This window comes from Bufo bufo, chromosome 1, assembly GCF_905171765.1.
Source record: "Bufo bufo chromosome 1, aBufBuf1.1, whole genome shotgun sequence".
NCBI lineage: Eukaryota > Metazoa > Chordata > Amphibia > Anura > Bufonidae > Bufo > Bufo bufo.
In genome coordinates, this window is record NC_053389.1 from 689318727 (window position 1) to 689339199 (window position 20473).

Below are 20473 nucleotides of genomic sequence, written 5' to 3' on the forward strand. Positions count from 1 at the left end.
AGGATATACAGGGAGTGCAGAATTATTAGGCAAATGAGTATTTTGACCACATCATCCTCTTTATGCATGTTGTCTTACTCCAAGCTGTATAGGCTCGAAAGCCTACTACCAATTAAGCATATTAGGTGATGTGCATCTCTGTAATGAGAAGGGGTGTGGTCTAATGACATCAACACCCTATATTAGGTGTGCATAATTATTAGGCAACTTCCTTTTCTTTGGCAAAATGGGTCAAAAGAAGGACTTGACAGGCTCAGAAAAGTCAAAAATAGTGGGATATCTTGCAGAGGGATGCAGCACTCTTAAAATTGCAAAGCTTCTGAAGCGTGATCATCGAACAATCAAGCGTTTCATTCAAAATAGTCAACAGGGTCGCAAGAAGCGTGTGGAAAAACCAAGGCGCAAAATAACTGCCCATGAACTGAGAAAAGTCAAGCGTGCAGCTGCCAAGATGCCACTTGCCACCAGTTTGGCCATATTTCAGAGCTGCAACATCACTGGAGTGCCCAAAAGCACAAGGTGTGCAATACTCAGAGACATGGCCAAGGTAAGAAAGGCTGAAAGACGACCACCACTGAACAAGACACACAAGCTGAAACGTCAAGACTGGGCCAAGAAATATCTCAAGACTGATTTTTCTAAGGTTTTATGGACTGATGAAATGAGAGTGAGTCTTGATGGGCCAGGTGGATGGGCCCGTGGCTGGATTGGTAAAGGGCAGAGAGCTCCAGTCCGACTCAGACGCCAGCAAGGTGGAGGTGGAGTACTGGTTTGGGCTGGTATCATCAAAGATGAGCTTGTGGGGCCTTTTCGGGTTGAGGATGGAGTCAAGCTCAACTACCAGTCCTACTGCCAGTTTCTGGAAGACACCTTCTTCAAGCAGTGGTACAGGAAGAAGTCTGCATCCTTCAAGAAAAACATGATTTTCATGCAGGACAATGCTCCATCACACGCGTCCAAGTACTCCACAGCATGGCTGGCAAGAAAGGGTATAAAAGAAGAAAATCTAATGACATGGCCTCCTTGTTCACCTGATCTGAACCCCATTGAGAACCTGTGGTCCATCATCAAATGTGAGATTTACAAGGAGGGAAAACAGTACACCTCTCTGAACAGTGTCTGGGAGGCTGTGGTTGCTGCTGCACGCAATGTTGATGGCAGGGGCGTACATAGAAATCACTGGGCCCCATAGCGAAAATCTGAATTGGGCCCCCTAACCCCGCCCACTACCCATCCCTGGACCATCCCACCTTCTGTTCTGGCTCCTCCCCCTCCACACCCCCAATTGCCAATAAAGAAATGTATACATACGTTCGTACGTATTCGTACTGACCCAGAGAATGAAGGGCACATGTCAGTTTTGCGGCAAAGGGAATGCCGTAGGAACAAAGCCCTGTGGTATCTGAGTCTATGGAACTCCTGTGGATTTTCCATAAAAGTTTTATCTGCAGTCCTATGTAACATTACAAATAACACAGTAATAACTCTCTGAGTACAGATAATGTAGTAGATGTCACCTGTAGTCCTATGTAACACCACAAATAACACAGTGATGGCTCTCTGATTACCGAAAGTGTAGTAGTGTTACCTGCAGTCCTATGTAAAACCACAGATAGCACTAGTGCTGATAATGTGGTAGTGTTACCTGCAGTCCTATGTAAAACCACAGATAACACTAGTGTAGACCATGTGGTAGTGTTACCTGTGTCCTTCGTGTGCATCCCTGTGCTTCTCCCACGGACTCAATGCTGGCGTCTCTGCCTCCTCTTCCATCTTCTTTATCTTGCCCGTACAGAACGTCCTGATGCAGCTGCGTAAAGACATAGGAACACTGTGGGCATGGTGATGGTGACACAAACACAGACACAGGGACAGACACACACATACATACAATAAATATGATCACATCACTGCTCCTGCCTGTCTGCTTTGGTAAAGCCGGGCATAGATGGGCTATGTCAGGCTTTAGCAGAGTGGGCACAGGACAGTGGACACAGGGCGCGATATGTATGTGAGCACAGCTGAACGAATGCAGGGCAGGAGCCCGCATACACATCGCTCCTCCTGCCTGTGTCCACTGTGCTAAAGCCAGACGTAGGCCATCCCCCACATCTTAACCCCTTTGCTACCAGCGCTATTTTGTCATCACTTCTCTTACCCCAAACGGTTGCAGTATGCCACTGCCCAAACCCCTTTATTCCTTGCTGCTGATGCTGAGTGTGCACATAGCCACCTATTCCCCCCCCCACCAAAGGTGACTGATGTATTTGGGGGTGGGTGGGTTGTGGGAATATGATTAGTGGCTATGTGCACACTCAGTATCAGCAGCAAGGAGTTAGAGGGGTTATCCAACCCCTAATGCCCCCCAAATGACTGGTACACTGTCCTCTATGAGCCTCCCCACTCCCCCCCCCCACCCCGAGTCCTCTACAAGCCCCTCTAACCCCTAACGCCCCCCAAAATGCTCAGGACAGTGTGCTTTCCTCCTACTCCTCCCCCCACTGGGCATTTGGGGTGGGGGCATTAGGGGTTGGGGGGGCTCATAGAGGACTCGGGGGGGGGGGAGGCTCATCGAGGACAGTGTGCTTTCCTCCTACTCCTCCCCCCCAGGCATTTTGGGGGACATTAGGGTTTGGGGGGCTCATAGAGGACCTGGGGGGGCTCATAGAGGACAGTGTGTTATCCTCCTATTCCCCCCCCCCTGGGCATTTTGGGGGGCATTAGGGGTTGGGGGGACTCATAAAGGACTCAGGGGGGGGGAGGCTCATAAAGGACAGAGTAGGAGGAAAGCAGACTGTCCTCTATGAGCCCCCCTCCCTGTCCGGTCAGGAACGGACCGCGGTCCTTTAGTCTGGGCTGGGGGCTGCACTCACTAGTGCCACTGCACTTGCTGTCGGCAGGGCAGATGACCAGTCTTCAGCCAGGCGGGCGGCGAGGAAGAATAATACGCTCCCTGTCCCTAAGTAGCTGCTCTGTGTGTAGTTTGCGGCGCCCGCTCCTGCTGCCTGTGCCATCCCAGCTATACACTGGCCAATCAGCAGCTGCCTCTTTGCACTGTCTTGCGCTGATTGGCCAGTGTGAAATACAGAACGCCTGCAGCCCGGAGTCCCGATCCTTCAGGTCAATGATTGGCCAGTAGCTCCGACGAGGGGGGGGGAGGTTGGAGGCAGATCGGAAGAACATACAAGAGCCGCTGCACTGCATATTAACTCATTAACCAAGTGTGCAGAGCAAACGAAGGGGGCGGGGCCTTCTGTGCGCTCCGGGCCCCCCTGTGCCGCGGGCCCCATAGCAACGGCGTGGTCTGCCTATATTGGCGGTACGCCACTGGTTGATGGTGAACAGATCAAAACACTGACAGAATCCATGGATGGCAGGCTTTTGAGTGTCCTTGCAAAGAAAGGTGGCTATATTGGTCACTGATTTGTTTTTGTTTTGTTTTTGAATGTCAGAAATGTATATTTGTGAATGTTGAGATGTTATATTGGTTTCACTGGTAAAAATAAATAATTGAAATGGGTATATATTTGTTTTTTGTTAAGTTGCCTAATAATTATGCACAGTAATAGTCACCTGCACACACAGATATCCCCCTAAAATAGCTAAAACTAAAAACAAACTAAAAACTACTTCCAAAAATATTCAGCTTTGATATTAAAGAGTTTTTTGGGTTCATTGAGAACATGGTTGTTGTTCAATAATAAAATTAATCCTCAAAAATACAACTTGCTTAATAATTCTGCACTCCCTGTATGTGCACTCCATGGAGGCTCCGAGGACCGGAAGTGATGCTGGTCCGAATGTCACATCCAGTACTGTGCATTCCAGGGTGAGATGTACCTGGGTGTTTGATCGTAGGAGCTAGGGGAGTGTCAGAGTGGAACGCGCATAGGGAGATTTGCGTTCCACTGCAGAGCATGCCAGCTGATCCATACAGATAATGTTAATAATATATATATTTATCATGATAAGATGAGGTACTAATAAAAATCGATGGTGGATTGAATATTAAAAAGTTGTATAATTCCATATTCCATACTAATAAAAATCGATGGTGGACAGAATATTAAAAAGTTGTATAATTCCATATATAGAAGAGGTTAGAAGCCACAAAAAAATAAAAAAAATAAACAATTGATTTTTCTTCAGATCATAAAGATGCAATGTCTAAAAGGAGAATATATTATATATATCTGTGCATTCCAGAAAATATATATAAAAAAAGAATAAGTATGAATAAAAAATTAATATGTATGTATATAAAAAGAGAATATATATGTATATAAAAATATACACATAAAATATATATGTATATATATATATATATATATATATATAAATACAGTCCTGATCAAAAGTTTGAGACCACTTGAAAAATGGCAAAAAATCCTATTTGCATGGCTGGATCTTAACAAGGTTCCAAGTAGAGCTTCAACATGCAACAAGAAGAAATGGGAGTGAGACAAAACATTTATTGAGCATTCAATTTAATGAAAACAACGAATAAACTGAAACAGGCTGTTTTTCAGCTGATCAAAAGTTTAGGACCACACCTCCAAAAAAAAACTAAACCAGCCCAAAACAGAAATACAACTTCCAAACATGAACTCAGTAATGAGTAGCTCCGCCGTTATTGTTTATCACTTCAAAAATTTATTTCAGCATGCTTGATGTAAGCGTTTCCATGAGGTGAGTGTTCCACTGAAGGAAAAAGCACCCCAGACCATTATGGCGCCCCCTCCACTGTGGCGCGTAGAAAACATCTCAGGTGGGATCTGCTTGTCATGCCAGTAACGTTGGAAACCATCAGGACCTTCAAGGTAAAAAAAATTCTCATCAGAGAATAAAACTTTCTTCCACCTTTGAATGTCCCATGTTTGCTGCTCTCTTGCAAAGTCCAAACAAGCAGTTCTGTGGCGTTCAAGGAGACGAGGTCTTTGAAGAAGTTTTTTGTTTTTGAAGCCCTTCAGTCTCAGATGCCGTCTGATGGTTATGGGGCTGAAGTCAGCACCAGTAAGGGCCTTAATTTGGGTCGAGGATCGTCCAGTGTCTTGACGGACAGCCAATTGGATCCTCCGGCTCAGTGCTGATGAAATTCTTTTGGGTCTTCCACTTAACTTTTTTGTTCCATAACCCTCAGTATCATTTAAGAAATTCCAAATGACTGTCTTACTGCGTCCCACCTCAGCAGCGATGGCGCGCTGTGAGAGACCCTGCTTATGCAGTTCAACAACTCGACCACGTTCAAAAAGGAGAGTTTTTTTGCCTTTGCCATCACAACGTGTGACTACCTGACAGAAAATGACAATGAATCCACATCTTTGCGCAGATTTGGCCTTTTAAAGGCATGTGGTCCTAAAATTTGGATTAGCTGAAAAACAGCCTGTTTCAGTTTAATCGTTATTTTCAATTAATTGAATGCTCAAATTTTTTTTTCTCTTACTCTCATGTCTTCTTGTTGCATGTTGAAGCTCTACTTGGAACCTTGTTAAGATCCAACAATGTAAAATATGATTTTTTGCCATTTTTCAAGTGGTCTTAAACTTTTGATCAGGACTGTATGTGTATATATATATATATATATATATATATATATATATATACTGTATATATATATATATATATATATATACTGTATATAATATATACCTCATATACATAAAAAAATAATTAGCGGGGTATCGACTAAATGAATCAATAGTTTGTATATTCTAGTGACTCATTAAGTCCGAACGGGGTCAAAGTATTTAGGCGAAAAATCCAGAACATTTCCTGGATTTAACAGTTGCTAAGATTGTGGGAACCATTCGATAGGAGTCACTCGTAGGGAGGTCGGATCCCCACTGTGGAATAATGCATAATGGCGAGAAACTGTGATGGACGAACATTGTCCGGGACGGTTCGCAAATGCGCAGGCGAACCTGAAAAACTTTTAGGTCATATTTGCAGCTACCAAATAATTACTAGAAGTGCGCAAATAGTTCCACAACATGGACATTGACATACCAGATGTATTGTGTGAATTTGTGCAAAATAGGCGTGGCCTACTACAGCAACTGGTTTCCACCGACCCGAAGTTGGATGCGATCATAAAATATGGTTGGCAGTAGAGTTGAGCACACACCTGGATGTTCGGGTTCGACGGGTTCGGCCGAACTTCACAAAGAAGTTTGAGTTCGGGACCCGAACTTGACCTGATCTTGACCCCGAACCTGAACCCCATTGAAGTCAATGGGGACCCGAACTTTGGAGCACTAAAATGGCTCTAAAAATGTCATGGAAAGGGCTAGAGGGCTGCAAAAGGCAGCAACATGTGATTAAGAGCAAGGCATGTGCTCTGCAAACAAATGTGGATAGGGAAATTACTTAAAATAACATAAAATTCGCAAAAATAATTTTTTTTATCTTGATCTAGGAGGAGGAGGTACATATGGAGTAGATGGTTGAGGAGGCGGTGTATGTAGTGGTGTAGGTGGAAGCGGCAGTGGAGGAGGAGGAGGTAGCCAACACTGTTTTTTGGTTTAGTTTTTTATTTTATTTTATTATTTTATTTTTTTGGTTCAAATTTGGGTAGACCCCAAATTATTGGGAAATATAAAAAATAAAACAAAGATAAAGTGCGCTGGAGTACAACAATGGCTGGATGAGGCCGGTATACATGTCTATTCTGCACAAGGTACGGACAAGTCCTGTGGGATCCCTGCTTGGTTAATTTTAATGAACGTGAGCTTGTCCACATTGGCTGTGGACAGGCGGCTGCGCTTGTCTGTGATAAGCCCCTCCTGCCGTGCTAAACAAACGTTCAGACAATACACTGGCTGCAGGGCAGGCCAGCACCTCCAAGGCCTAAAGGGCAAGCTTAGGCCATGTGCCCAATTTGGAGACCCATAAGTTGAAGGGGTAGACCCATCAGTCAGTTAGTGTAGGCGTGTGCACACATACTGCTCGACCATGTCGCACGTCCCCATGACGTCCACGATCCAATTGGATATCTTCCCTATCAACTTTCAATGTTCTTTTATGAGCTTACCATGGTGATCACGGGTAACGGGGAATCAGGGTTCCATGCCGGAGAGGGAGCGTGAGAAAGGGATACCACATCCAAAAATTAGGTTCGTGTCACCTATGCAGAGCAGGGGTTTGTGTATGGCAAAAATTGTAAAATGTCACCCAAGAATGTAACAGACACTTTTGCACCCTGCTCCCTTTTTTGCTGTGCTGGTGGCTTTGTGCGGCCTCGCTTCAGGCTCTGATTGCACAACGTTGTCGTCAGCACATTGTCTGAAGAACTGTCATGCCAGGGAACTCCTTGAAGCTGGCTTTGGTGTGCTCGGTCTGGAGGAACTGGAGGCACTGTCAGCCACTCAATCTACTATCGCCTGTACTTGTTCTGACCTCACCATTCGTAGAGCGGCATTCGGGCCTACCAAATAACGTTGAAGGTTCTGTCGCCTACTCGCACCTGAGGAAGGTGTTTCACTTGTGCGTGTAGCTGGCACAGATCGACCACGTACTCTACCTGCAACAGGAGCTCCACCAACACCAGCAGCACCACGACCAGGGCCACGTCCCTTATTTGACGCTCTCCTAATTCTTTGAGTTCACCCACCAAACTAATAGATGGTTTATGTCAGGCGACAATATAACCGCCAGTAGTCAAGAATTAAGTTCACTGACAGTAAGGCTGTGCCAGTGTCATAAAGAGAAAAAGTTTCTTGAGGTCACACAACAGTGTGACAGGCAAATTTTATACAATTATTTCACGGTCCCAAAAAATGGGAATTTGTTAACCAACAATGTAACAGCAGTATTGACTGGTTGTATTGGACTGTCAGAAATGCAGCAAAGGCTACAAATGTAGTATCTAGCACAAAATGGGTGTTTTTTTCAAACCACAATATAACAGCAGTATTTAACGGTTGTATTGGACTGTCAGAAATGCAGCAAAAGCCGCAAATGTAGTATCTAGCAGAAAAAGGGTGTTTAAAAAAATAATATATATAACAGCAGTATTTAATGGTTGTATTGGACTGTCAGAAATGCACCAAAGGCCGCAAATGTAGTATCTAGCACAAAAAGGTTGTTTTTTTAAAACCACACTATAACAGCAGTATTTAACTGTTGTATTGGACTGTCAGATATGCACCAAAGGCCGCAAATGTAGTATCTAGCACAAAAAGGGTGTTTTTTTCAAACCACAATATAACAGCAGTATTTAATGGTTGCATTGGACTGTCAGAAATGCAGCAAAAGCCGCAAATGTAGTATCTACAGATGTAGCAACGTTAGCGATCCCTTTTTTCGCATAATGAAAGCAACGAATCGCATTACTAACCTGCAATTCATAACAAAGCCAGTAGATGGCAGCGTTAACCAATCCTAATTAAAACCACAGTAACTGTTTAAACTAAATTATATCTACCTCTTTTTAACACATTAAGTTATACAGGGTGGGCCATTTATATGGATACACCTTAATAAAATGGGAATGGTTGGTGATATTAACTTCCTGTTTGTGGCACATTAGTATATGTGAGGGGGGAAACTTTTCAAGATGGGTGGTGACCATGGCAGCCATTTTGAAGTTGGCCATTTTGAATCCAACTTTTGTTTTTTCAATAGGAAGAGGGTCATGTGACACATCAAACTTATTTGGAATTTCACAAGAAAAACAATGGTGTGCTTGGTTTTAACGTAACTTTATTCTATCATGAGTTATTTACAAGTTTCTGACCACTTATAAAATGTGTTCAATGTGCTGCCCATTGTGTTGGATTGTCAATGCAACCCTCTTCTCCCACTCTTCACACACTGATAGCAACACCGCAGGAGAAATGCTAGCACAGGCTTCCAGTATCCGTAGTTTCAGGTGCTGCACATCTCGTATCTTCACAGCATAGACGATTGCCTTCAGATGATACGAGATGTGCAGCACCTGAAACTACGGATACTGGAAGCCTGTGCTGTTTTGTCAACTAATTTGCATAAATATGAAAGACATAGCACATGTGATTAGCCTACTTTCCATCATGGACAGCGCCATCTATTCGATACATAGTCTTATGTCCTACAGTCTGCAGAGTATTATCATTTTCCTCATGGACAGCGCCATCTATTGGACAGCTGAAACACTGTTTGCAATATCTTGGCCATATTTATGCAAATGAGCTTACTTGACAAAACATTATAGAAAGGTTATTTGAATTGTCTTGTAGTTTGGACAATTAGAAAACAGAACATTTTTATGCAGCCCTCTTAAGCAGTGAAAGAGGAGTTATCTAGCGTAAAAAAAAAAAAATTACAATTGTTTCCACCCTAATGGTAACGACAGGTGCACAGGACTCCCTAGAATTGCGAAGTAGACCAATATTGAGACTTACTGGCACTCTCCTTTTGGATAGAGAGCTAGTTTACTATGTCTCAGGCTGCCACTGTCAGGTATGCTGATGGTACCTGTCTCACAGGTAGGACATTGGCTTGCACGTACCTTGCTTATGGCATATAGCCTTCAGTTAAAAAAAGAACTGTTTTGTGTTGTCTATTGTTGTTTTGGTAATAAGAAGTTATAAATGGTAGGAAGGGAACTATATAATAATTAACGGTTATTAGGTAGAGGTCAGAAAAACTATTTGTTTGTACTTTGTGTTTGTTTGTCTGTTATTTATACACAATTATAGGCTAGAGATGGGAAGTTCGGATCTTTTGAATCAGTTTATTCAAAAGAACCGATTCATGAATCGGATCTTCGGTTCACTTCCTGATCCGGCAGAAGCAAGTGTAGCACAAAAAGGGTGTTTTTTCAAATCACAATATAACAGTAGTATTTAATGGTTGTATTGGACTGTCAAAAATGCAGAGCAGGCTGCATTTAAACAGATGGATTTAACTGATTTTCTTTCACTATCACAAATGCAGTACAGGTCGCAAATGTACTTTTTAGGAATAAAAAAATATATTGTCCCCCCAGAATCTAACAGATGGATTTACTGAATTGATTACACTCGCATATGCAGAACAGGGGTACTTTACAGAAACTTTGCGGACGCAGGTATATGGAAAACCTCTACCACTATTTTGTGGAAGCTGATATATGGAAGGTCTCAATCAATTGTTAGTTGTAGCAGGTATATCAAAACCCACAATCTGTATTTTGTGTACGCAGGTATATGGAAAACCTCTACCACTATTTTGTGGAAGTTAATATATGAAAGGCTTCAATCAGTTGTTAGTTAAAGCTGGTATATCACCCTCAAGCAGTAATTTTGTGTACGCAGGTATATGGAAAACCTCTACCACTATTTTGTGGAAGCTGATATATGGCAGGACTCAATCAGTTGTTAGTTGACGCTGGTATATCACCCTCAAGCTATAATTTTGTGTACGCAGGTATATGGAACACCTCTACCACTATTTTGTGGTAGTTAATATATGAAAGGCCTCAATCATTTGTTAGTTAAAGCTGGTATATCACCCTCAAGCAGTAATTTTGTGGACGCAGGTATATGGAAAACCTCTACCAATATTTTGTGGAAGCTGATAGATTGCAGCCCTCAATCAGTATTTTCTGGAAGCATACACATGCACTATAATATACTGTACTTTCTATGTTAGAAATTATATTATAAGTATTTGACACCCCTCTGTGTATCACACCTATCGATAGCACAACCTTACCAGTCCTTAAAAGGACTTTTGTGGCCCTATTAGCTACAGTTTGGTGTCCCTAAGTTCCTAACAGCCTGTCCCTGCTCCAAAATGCAACTTCTCCCTACACTGGTAAAACACATAATGTAAAATGGCTGCCAGATCGGGTTCTGTTATAGAGTTGGGGGTGTGTCCATTGCTGAAACATCTCGATTGGCTGTCCTTTCCCACCTGATGGATGTGTCATGGGGCAAAGTTCGGCGCAATGCAAAAGAATATGGTGGATGCGAATATCGCCATATTTTCGCATGTTCGGCGAATCGCAAACGCGCAAAGTTCGCTGCGAAACGACCACAGGGCGAACCTCAAGGTCATTTCTAGCAAGAAACACTATGGGTCATTATTTTTCTGGTAATGTTTGAGCGGTGTTCATTCATCCTCTCTCTTAAAGTCTGTGTGGTGCGTCCCACATAAAGTAGGTCGCAAGGGCACCGTAGTAGATAGAGCACATTAGTGCTCCCGCAGTCCATTCTATGGCATATATTTATGGTTTCTTTATTAAGGGGTACCAGAATTTCTCTTGTGTTGTGTGTAATAATGGTGCAACATTTGCATCTCCTAATTCCACACCTGAAGGCCCCTACATCTCTAGATTTTTTGATGTGCCTCATAGCAGTGTTTAGTTAGACAAGAGGGGGCTATTAAATCTTTCAAAGTTTCGAAAAATAATATTAGGGACTTGGGGGATAATATTTCCCAGGATACAATCTTTTAGAAGAAATGTCCAATTTTTTGCTAAAGTGTTTCTGATCAAGGTGTGTTGGGAGTTGAATCTGGTGATCAGACTAAGTTGATGGATTTCATTGTGTGGCGCTTTTTCTTTAGCTTTCTTTTTGGTACTGTCTTTTCTTTTGGGAAACTTTGAGGATTCTTTTCGTAGATTCCTCTTAAAATCTTTTTGGGTATGCCTTGTCCTTAAATCTATCTTTCAAAATCCCTATTTGGTTCCTCATTATCTGGTCATCAGAGCAATTTCTCCTAATTCGCTTCATTTGACTAAATGGAATGTTGCGTTTCCATTTCTGATGATGACAACTATTATAATCCAGGTAGCTATTGGCATAAACTGTTTTAAAGTGGGTCTTAGTGGAAATCTTCCTGTCATGAATGGTGAGATGTAGATCTAGAAAAACTATCTCGGTCGGAATGGTTTCAAGGCTAAAGGATAGGTTCCATTCATTAGAGTTTAGTAGCTTAATGAATTGGTGGAGCTCATCTGTCCCTCCTTGCCACACAAAAATGATGTCGTCAATGAATCTACAGTAAAATTAGATTTTAGGGTGTAGTAATAACACACATTTTTCTTCAAAGACGCCCATAAAAAGGTTGGCATACGATGGGGCAAATTTTGTCCCCATTGCAGTGCCATTTAACTGGATATAATAAGTATTGTTGAATATAAAGTAATTATGGTGGAGTATGAAATTGATGGCTTCAAGAATAAAGTTTTTTTGAGATTTCGGCATAAGTGAATCTTTGGTGAATCTTTGGCATAAGTGAATCTTTGGTGAAAGTGTGATATTTCTGTGATCCCTAGGTCATGTCTAATGTTGCTGTACAAAGAGGAAAAGTCAAGGGTCACCCATATATAATCGTCTTCCCATGTAAATTCTAGTAACTGAATAAGATGGGAAGTGTCTCTAAGATAGAAGGGAAGTGTGGGAACATATTTCTGTAGAAAACTATCACCATGTGCGGACAGGTTGGAAGTTAGACAGCCTATCCCGGAGATAATTGGTCTACCAGGGGGATTGACAAGAAATGTATGGATTTTTGGTAGATAGTAGAATCGTGAGAGGGACGGGTGTGGGATTTTTAAAAACGTTCTTTATTTTTTTTGTCAATAATTCCTTGCGCGTATCCTAAGTCAACTAGTTTGAAGAGTGATTTGTTGAAGATCTTTGTTGGGTCCTCTTATAATTTTATAGTAGTTTTGATCCGATAGTATTTGTTAGGAGTCCGTTAGGTAGTAGTCAGCTTCTATGATGACTATACCACCTCCCTTATCCGCACTTTTTATCACAATTTTTTTGTTTTCCATAAGATTCTTCCGAGCCGACCGTTCTCCCCAGTTTAAGTTATTTATTTTGGGGTTCTCAGTGTAATTTTGTTTATTTGTATTCATATTTAAGACAGAGTTATCAAAGACATCTTTCAAGTCATTCATGACCATGTTATAAAAACATTCAATATGTGGACCCTTACTTTCAAGGGGATAAAATGACGATTTTCCCTTGACATTGGAGGGAATAGGTTTAAGTTCAGATGAGGCTAGTGGTTATGAGAGGCCTGAGAAAATCTGACATATTTGCTGCACATGAGTCTATCTGACAGATTGTTCTGTTTCCCTTTGTTGTAGTTTTTGGCAGGATCCCACCTCTCCTTAGGTTCTGCTCATTATCTATTTAGTGGTGCTATTTATACTCACCTATCACTATAGCCCTTGCAGTTTATATTTGCTTCTGGAGTTCTCAGCTGGTGTTTAGTGGATTTCCTGCTCCCCGTCTGTCTTAAGATAAGTCCTTCTCCTTCCCATTTGTTGTGTGTTCTGGCTAGGCCTCAGGAAGATGCTGGTTCCTGCACCTTGTGCTAGGAACCGGTAGTCTTGTCTCCAGCTCCCTAGCTGAGGGTTTGCTTCAGTTTCAGCTAGGCTTAGGTTCCAGCGCATGAGCACTTCCACCCTAAGGATTTGCTCATGTTGTTAGCAGCCAGGGAAAGGCCCAGGGGTTGTCAGGTGGTGACCTTTCCCTGTTCCCTTGCTTTGGGGCCTAGCCTGGTGTTTTGTTGGTTTTGTTGAATTTGGTTTGCTTCCCTTCCCTCACCTACCGTGACAGTTTCTATACTAGGAGAAGTAGAGGGAATAGGAGATTCTTTATCATCTACTCGGTGTAAAGATTTTTGGGCAAAGTGACATCTAAGTGAAAGTGAAAGTTTACGTGTAAATTGGTCTACAAAGAGTTCAAACAAATCGGGTTTATTAGTGGGGCAGAATGAAAGATCCTTGCTCAGTAGATCCCTCTGGCCTTTTTATCGACCATTAGTGATTGTTGAATAATTTCAGCTACTTTTTGGGTTTGGATTTTTTCTTTAAGGTGCTTTCATTGTCTTCCACCCTGTGTCCTCTAAAACAGATATTTGCCTTTTTCGTGTAGAGGCTGTTGGGGAATAGAAGTGAGTTATTTTTGTTGATTTGAGTGTTTTGGGGCATGTTTAGTGGTAGTTGACTCAGTGGTGTGAAGAGAGGACTTAAAAGTTTTATAGGCGACCACGTCAATGGGGGAGTGGAATTTTTGTTGGTGTTTTTTGCTGTTGGCGACATTTGTTTTCAAAAAGGACTTTCTAGTAAACTGGAGGGTAGTGCTAAGAAATGATCGGGACTACTGGTGGATACAGAGTGGGTAGATATGTTGATTACAGAATCATTTTGTGAAGAGATTATATCTAAAATATGGTATCAGTGAGGTGTTCATTTTTAGACTCAAAGGGAGTCTCTATTTCTGTCTATACCCTGACCACGTGGCTGCCTTCCCTAGAATACTTCACATTTTTCCATACAGTATTTTCCACCTCTCCTTTGTGCCAATAACCATCCACCTTCCTGGCGCCCAGTCACTTTATATATTCTGGGCATGCACCCTTAATAAATACTTTGTCATTTCAACCTCTTTGTTGATTTTACTTTTCATTTTTTCTATTCCACATTACTATGGGTACAACCACATGGTGCACAAACTAATTACGACTGCATTGTCTAATTGGTCTGTATTGTTACTGGCTGCGTGGTATTGTGTGTTTTGTGTGGCGATTAATGCCTCGTCCATATTTCTGTGTCAGTATGATTTACATGAATTTAAACTTCCTTACATAATCCGTTAAGATTTGTCTACTTTTACTCACCGTGTGTCATCCGTAATGCACGGACATTGCACAGATGAAAATTAATTTCATGCACGTTTTCTATTTAACTTCCATGAAAAAGAGATGCACCACGGATGCCATCCGTGCTGTCTCCAATATTTTCACAGACCCAGAGACTTCAACGGTTGTGTGCAGTCCAGGGCATGGATAAAAGTAGTGCATGCATCCGTGGATTTTTTGTGGACACACGGACCTCAGAAAGTCATGGATATGTGGACAAACATATTAAAATAAATAGATCAGTATGCGGTCCATAAAAAAAAGTGGACAGCATGCATCTGTTAAAAAACTGAGGTGTGGACGAGGTCTAACAATGCAGACCAACTAAATATTGCGGTTCTACTTAGCTGAATTAGAGACTGCTGTGGTTTTTATGGCTATGCAGTATATGACCGCAGCGGGGCCACAAAAACAACATGACCGAACAGTATGTATAGCGTTACCACATGGCTGAGAACCACATGCTAAATGCATGTGCTTTACCAGTAATTATTTTTGGCAAATAAAAGTGAAGCACATGGGGGGAGTTTTAAACAGTTTTGCCAGATTCTTCTTAGCTGTAATTTGTGCCAAATGTATCAAATGGTGAACAATATTCGATAAATATGGTGCATCTTTAAAGGGGTTGTAAAGAGGTTTTATATTGATAACCTATCCTTAGGAAAGGTCATCAATATCCGATCAGTGGGTGTCCGACATCCGCCACTCCCAGCGATCAGCTGTTTGAAGAGGAGGTGGCGCTCCAAGCAAGCACTGCTTCTTGTTCATTACACTGTTTAATATCTCGGAAGCCAGTGTAATTAGAAGAGTTCACTCCATTCACTTGAATGGAGAAAGTACTTGAACTTACACTATGCCACTGCTGTAAGGGAGATGATGTGTAGTTTAATGAAGAGGAAGCAGTGTTTTCATGGTGCATTGCCTCCTCTTCAAACAGCTGTTTGCCGGGGGTGCCGGCTTTGAAACTCCCACCGATCAGATATTGATGACCCCTGCCGAAGCCCTTAAAGTCTAACACTTCTGTCTTGAGATGTTACTCTGCTTTCTACACCACCCATTACTGGAGTGAGATTGAAACAATTTTGGTGACTTTTTTTGAGTGGGGATGGGATACAAGATGAACATCCCCTAAAAGCCACCAGCAGTGTGCTGTTGTTCCCTGGGACACAAATAACCATGCCCACTTTCCCATCTACTTCTCAAAACTGGAGTGAGTAATGTAAAATGTTAGAACACTTTTGCTCAAATAAACTTAGAAAGTTGTATGTAAAAGGCTCTATTTTGCAAATTTTTTGGAGACTTCTGGAGTGCAGGATTTCATAAATTCTCCCCAAGGTTTTAAGGTGTTTTACCTGACCTTGCTGCAAAATGAGGATTATTAGTATTAATATAGTTTAAAAGGGTTTTCCAGGATTATTTCCCGGATGACCTATCCTCTGGATAGGTCATCAGTATCTGATTGGTGGGGGTCTGACACCGGGGTCCCCTTCTTTCAGCAGTTTTGATAAGAAAGTGTCACTCCTTTGAGCTCCAATGTATTCTCACAGCTTACCAAGCACAGCGCCGTACATTGTATAGCGGCTGTGCTTGGTATTGCACTCAGCCCCATTCACTTGAATGGGGCTGAGCTGTTCCAAGGCCACGTGACACATGAACGTGACATCACATGGCCTAGGAAAAGCAGAGAGAAGGCCGATACGCTAACAGGAGCACCGCTGCCATTTTAAATAGTTGATCAGCAGGGGTCCCAGGTGTTGGACCCCCACTGATCAAATACTGATGACCTGCACAGAGTACATGTTATCAGTATAAAACTACTAGAAAACCCCTTTAAATCTCGTGGTTTCTTTTTCAGCAAGGAAACTACCACGGTACAACTGCCACCTGTACAAGCAGTCTTTGACACCCTCGTGTGTATAATGCCTGGTATGCATTATACATAGTAAATATTCTAGTTTTGCTCACATCTTATAACAAAAGGTTATGTTGGCAGAAAAATAGATTTTAACGGCACAAGAGAATTAGAAATTGCATGCTGCTATTTTATCACTTTCTGCAGTTGCAGGGTGATATGAAATGACTTTGAGTCTGCATTGTCTAGGGTTTTCAAAAAATTCATATTATCAGGTTCCTGTGCAGAAATGAACATGATGCTCCCACAGGTTCAGGATCGCAATTTAGCTCTTGTCTGATCTTTGCTGTTGGATGCTTGGGTATACCACTGGGCTTGGGATGAAGGTTTAAAAGATTTTACTCACTGTGAGTACACAGGGAGCATCTGCAATAATCTGTTCTGAGCAGCCTTGGAACAGTCGCCTACTGGGTTTCCTTTTCCAAAGAGTTAGTACTCAACCTTTTCCTTAACAAAGATTTCAGCAGTCAGGGGATTGAAATGCTTTTTGTTTTAAGGTTAACATTTCATGTTTGCTGCATTTCCTCTGCTGTACTGAGCGCTGACACATTTTGTATTAAAGTTTCCATTATCTGACTGGATTCAGTGGTTGATTATAATTGGGGCGTTTGGGTCTGTAGCCCTGGGCCCGGCATCGCTGGGGGGCCCAACGCCGACCCAAATGCCCAGCATAGGTACATGGGTGCACTCTTTAGGATGAGTGGTGTTATAGCACTGTCCAGGAGATGTACTATTATTGGCCTAAGTGTTTGCATTAAATGTGACTATAACCCCCCTCATTTATAGGAATACACCCATGTGCAGCAGTGCATGGGTGAATTTCTATGGATGAGGGGGGTTATAGTCACATTTAATATTAACACTGTCCAGGAATTGTACCATAATTGACCTGTGTATATTAAATGTGACCATAAGCACCCTCATCTATAGGTTTCTTATGGATGAGGGGGGTTATAACACAGGTGAATTACGGCACACTGGACAGTGTTTATATTATATGACTATAACCCCCTTCATCCATAGGTATGAACCCATGTACTGCACATGTTTTAGCCCACCTTTTGGTTGAAAATATTTTTTCATTATTTTCCTTCTCTATACCTGGGATGTGTCTTACATTCAGGTGCATATTATAAAGCGAAAAATACGGTATGTATTTTAAATTTGGCAACTAAAAATTTTATTTGGCTCCTAAATTTTTCAGTTTAGGAGCCAATGGCTCCTGGGTATTTTTGCAGTCCTGTGTAACACTACAGATAGCATAAGGTAAAAGGGTTCTCTGGGATTTATATATTGATGGCCTATCCTCAGGATAGGTCATCAATATGAGATTGGTGGGGGTCGACTCCTGGCACCCTAGCCAATAAGCTGTTTGAGGGGACCGCAATGTTCCAGTAAGCGCCGCAGCCTCTTTGCTCAGCGCTGTCATTTGATAGCACTGTGCTTGGTATTGCAGCTCAGTTCCCAATTACTCGGATGGAACTGAGCTGCACCTAGGCCAAGTAACAATGAATGTGATGTTATATGGCCTAGGAAGAGACTGTGGCGCTCACAAAGCACCACAGCCTCTTTACATAGAAAAAACAACTAAACTAAAATGGAGGGACGGGCCCTAGTTGGGTAGACAGCCCCGGGCCCATCATGCACTTAATCCGCCCCTGACTGGATTATAATTGAGACCTGGCGAGTGTATTAAACTTCTGTAAAGGACAGACCTGTCTCATAACAGTAACCATGCCTTTTTAAGATAATGAGTCAATCAATGCACATTACAATGACTAGATTCAATGGGTTTGGAGTGGAAATCTTATTATCATATTAACATACCATAGGGTTGATTTTATACTTTCAATGTGTGAGTTTACTTTTCTGTTTTACTTATTATACTAAGACATTGACGTTCAGTGGCGTAACTAGAAATGACTGTGCCCCCCAGGAAATTTTTGAAAGGGGACCCCCCTCAGCAACATCTTTGCAACTCCTTCCTCCCGTGCAACCCTCACTCCTGCGGTCAGTGAAGATTGCTATACCAGAAGAGGCCCAGCAGCTGCTCTTTTTGTTTCCTACACGTATATACTGTATCATGTCACTGTATATAATGTTGTGTTCTTGTATTGTATAATACTGTTGAGGGGCCCTAACAATAAAACCTTTTAGTCCTCTTCCTGGGTGGGCCCCAAAGCAGCCACTTCCCCTGCTTCCCCTATAGCTACGCCCCCTGTTGATGTTGACGCCTATTATTTCATGGGATCTTTGGCAGCAGATCTTATTTTTAAACATTATGTTGATTGTGTGTGTAACAGGATAAAAAATGTCTGGATAAAATATATCTGGCAATAATGTAGCGATAATCTAATCAGTGAAATGTTATACCATCAGATTTTCTGAACTACAGATGTGTCCACCCTTACCATTGCTTAAATTTGGGTAAGGTCATAAAACAAATTCAACAAATTGATGCTCTGACACTGACTGAGGCTTTGATGCCTCTACTTATTCTCCAGTAATGATCCTGGTAGACACACCTGAGATTGCCTCAGACTGGGGAAAGTGAAGTACTCAATGGTGCCCGCTCTCGCATGCAGCTGATGACATAACCACTGGGTTTCTGCTGTTTCAAATAGCAGAGGCCCGTGGCACATGTATGAGATCCTTGCATAGATTTCACCACTCAGATGCTGTGGTCAAATGTGACCCTGGCATCTGAGCAGTCCGCAACCTGTTACGCTGCTCTAATATCCTGAAGCCTCAAGCAGGCTTCAGCAGCTATTAGTGGTATATACGAATACAGGCCACTAGGTGGCAGCACTGTATGTTATATTGAAAATGAAGTGTTCAATTATAGCTACAGATGTAGCAGGGGTAACACACACACTCAACTCAAATTTCTTAACTCATCACATTATCTTGAAACAAAAGGCATTGAAAAGCAATTGCTTTACGCATTTAGTTGCATTTAGTTTAGATAACATGTCTCATAAAAAATTTGTGTTAACCCTGCTACATCCGTATATAGCCATCAATGAACACAATGGGCAATTTAATGATCATCAGTTATAGTCACCCAGGGTGACTTAAAAAAAGTAAAAAAAATGTAAAAAATAACAGTTCAAATCACCCACATGGGTTTAGACATACTGTAGCCTGTATACACTGTACTTTTGTGAGTATATTAAACCATTTTTATTTGATACATTGGTACGTACTTCACTATTTTGGACCCTCCTTCCTTTGAGATCCTTGGAAGTGATAGTCGGGTGATATTCTTTGGAAGTGGCATTTCACTGTCTGGATTACGATTCTCATCAAGATCTCCTGAACCGACGTCTCCTGATCTATGCCGGTTCCACTGACAGAGCTTTTCTGCTGAAGATACCTATAAGGTCTCCTTACATGTGTCTCACAAGTGGAGTCTTGTGAGTATATTTCATTCACCCGATACTACAGGTGTTCCAAGCATACTACACCATAGTGCGTTTTCTTACTGCCTTTCAGATTTCCATACCATTTTGAGAGTTATCGTTTGTATGTGGTCCTTTTAATTGAAGACTGTTACGTTTATAAGGGGAAAGAAGAAACAAAGAAAAAATCTTCCCTTGCAGCGCAATCCTTCTCTTTACCTGTATACACTCACCTAAAGAATTATTAGGAACACCATACTAATACGGTGTTGGACCCCCTTTTGGCTTCAGAACTGACTTAATTCTACATGGCATTGATTCCACAAGGTGCTGATAGCATTCTTTAGAAATGTTGGCCCATATTGATAGGATAGCATCTTGCAGTTGATGGAGATTTGAGGGATGCAGATCCAGGGCACGAAGCTCCCGTTCCACCACATCCCAAAGATGCTCTATTGGGTTGAGATCTGGTGACTGTGGGGGCCATTTTAGTACAGTGAACTCATTGTCATGTTCAAGAAACCAATTTGAAATGATT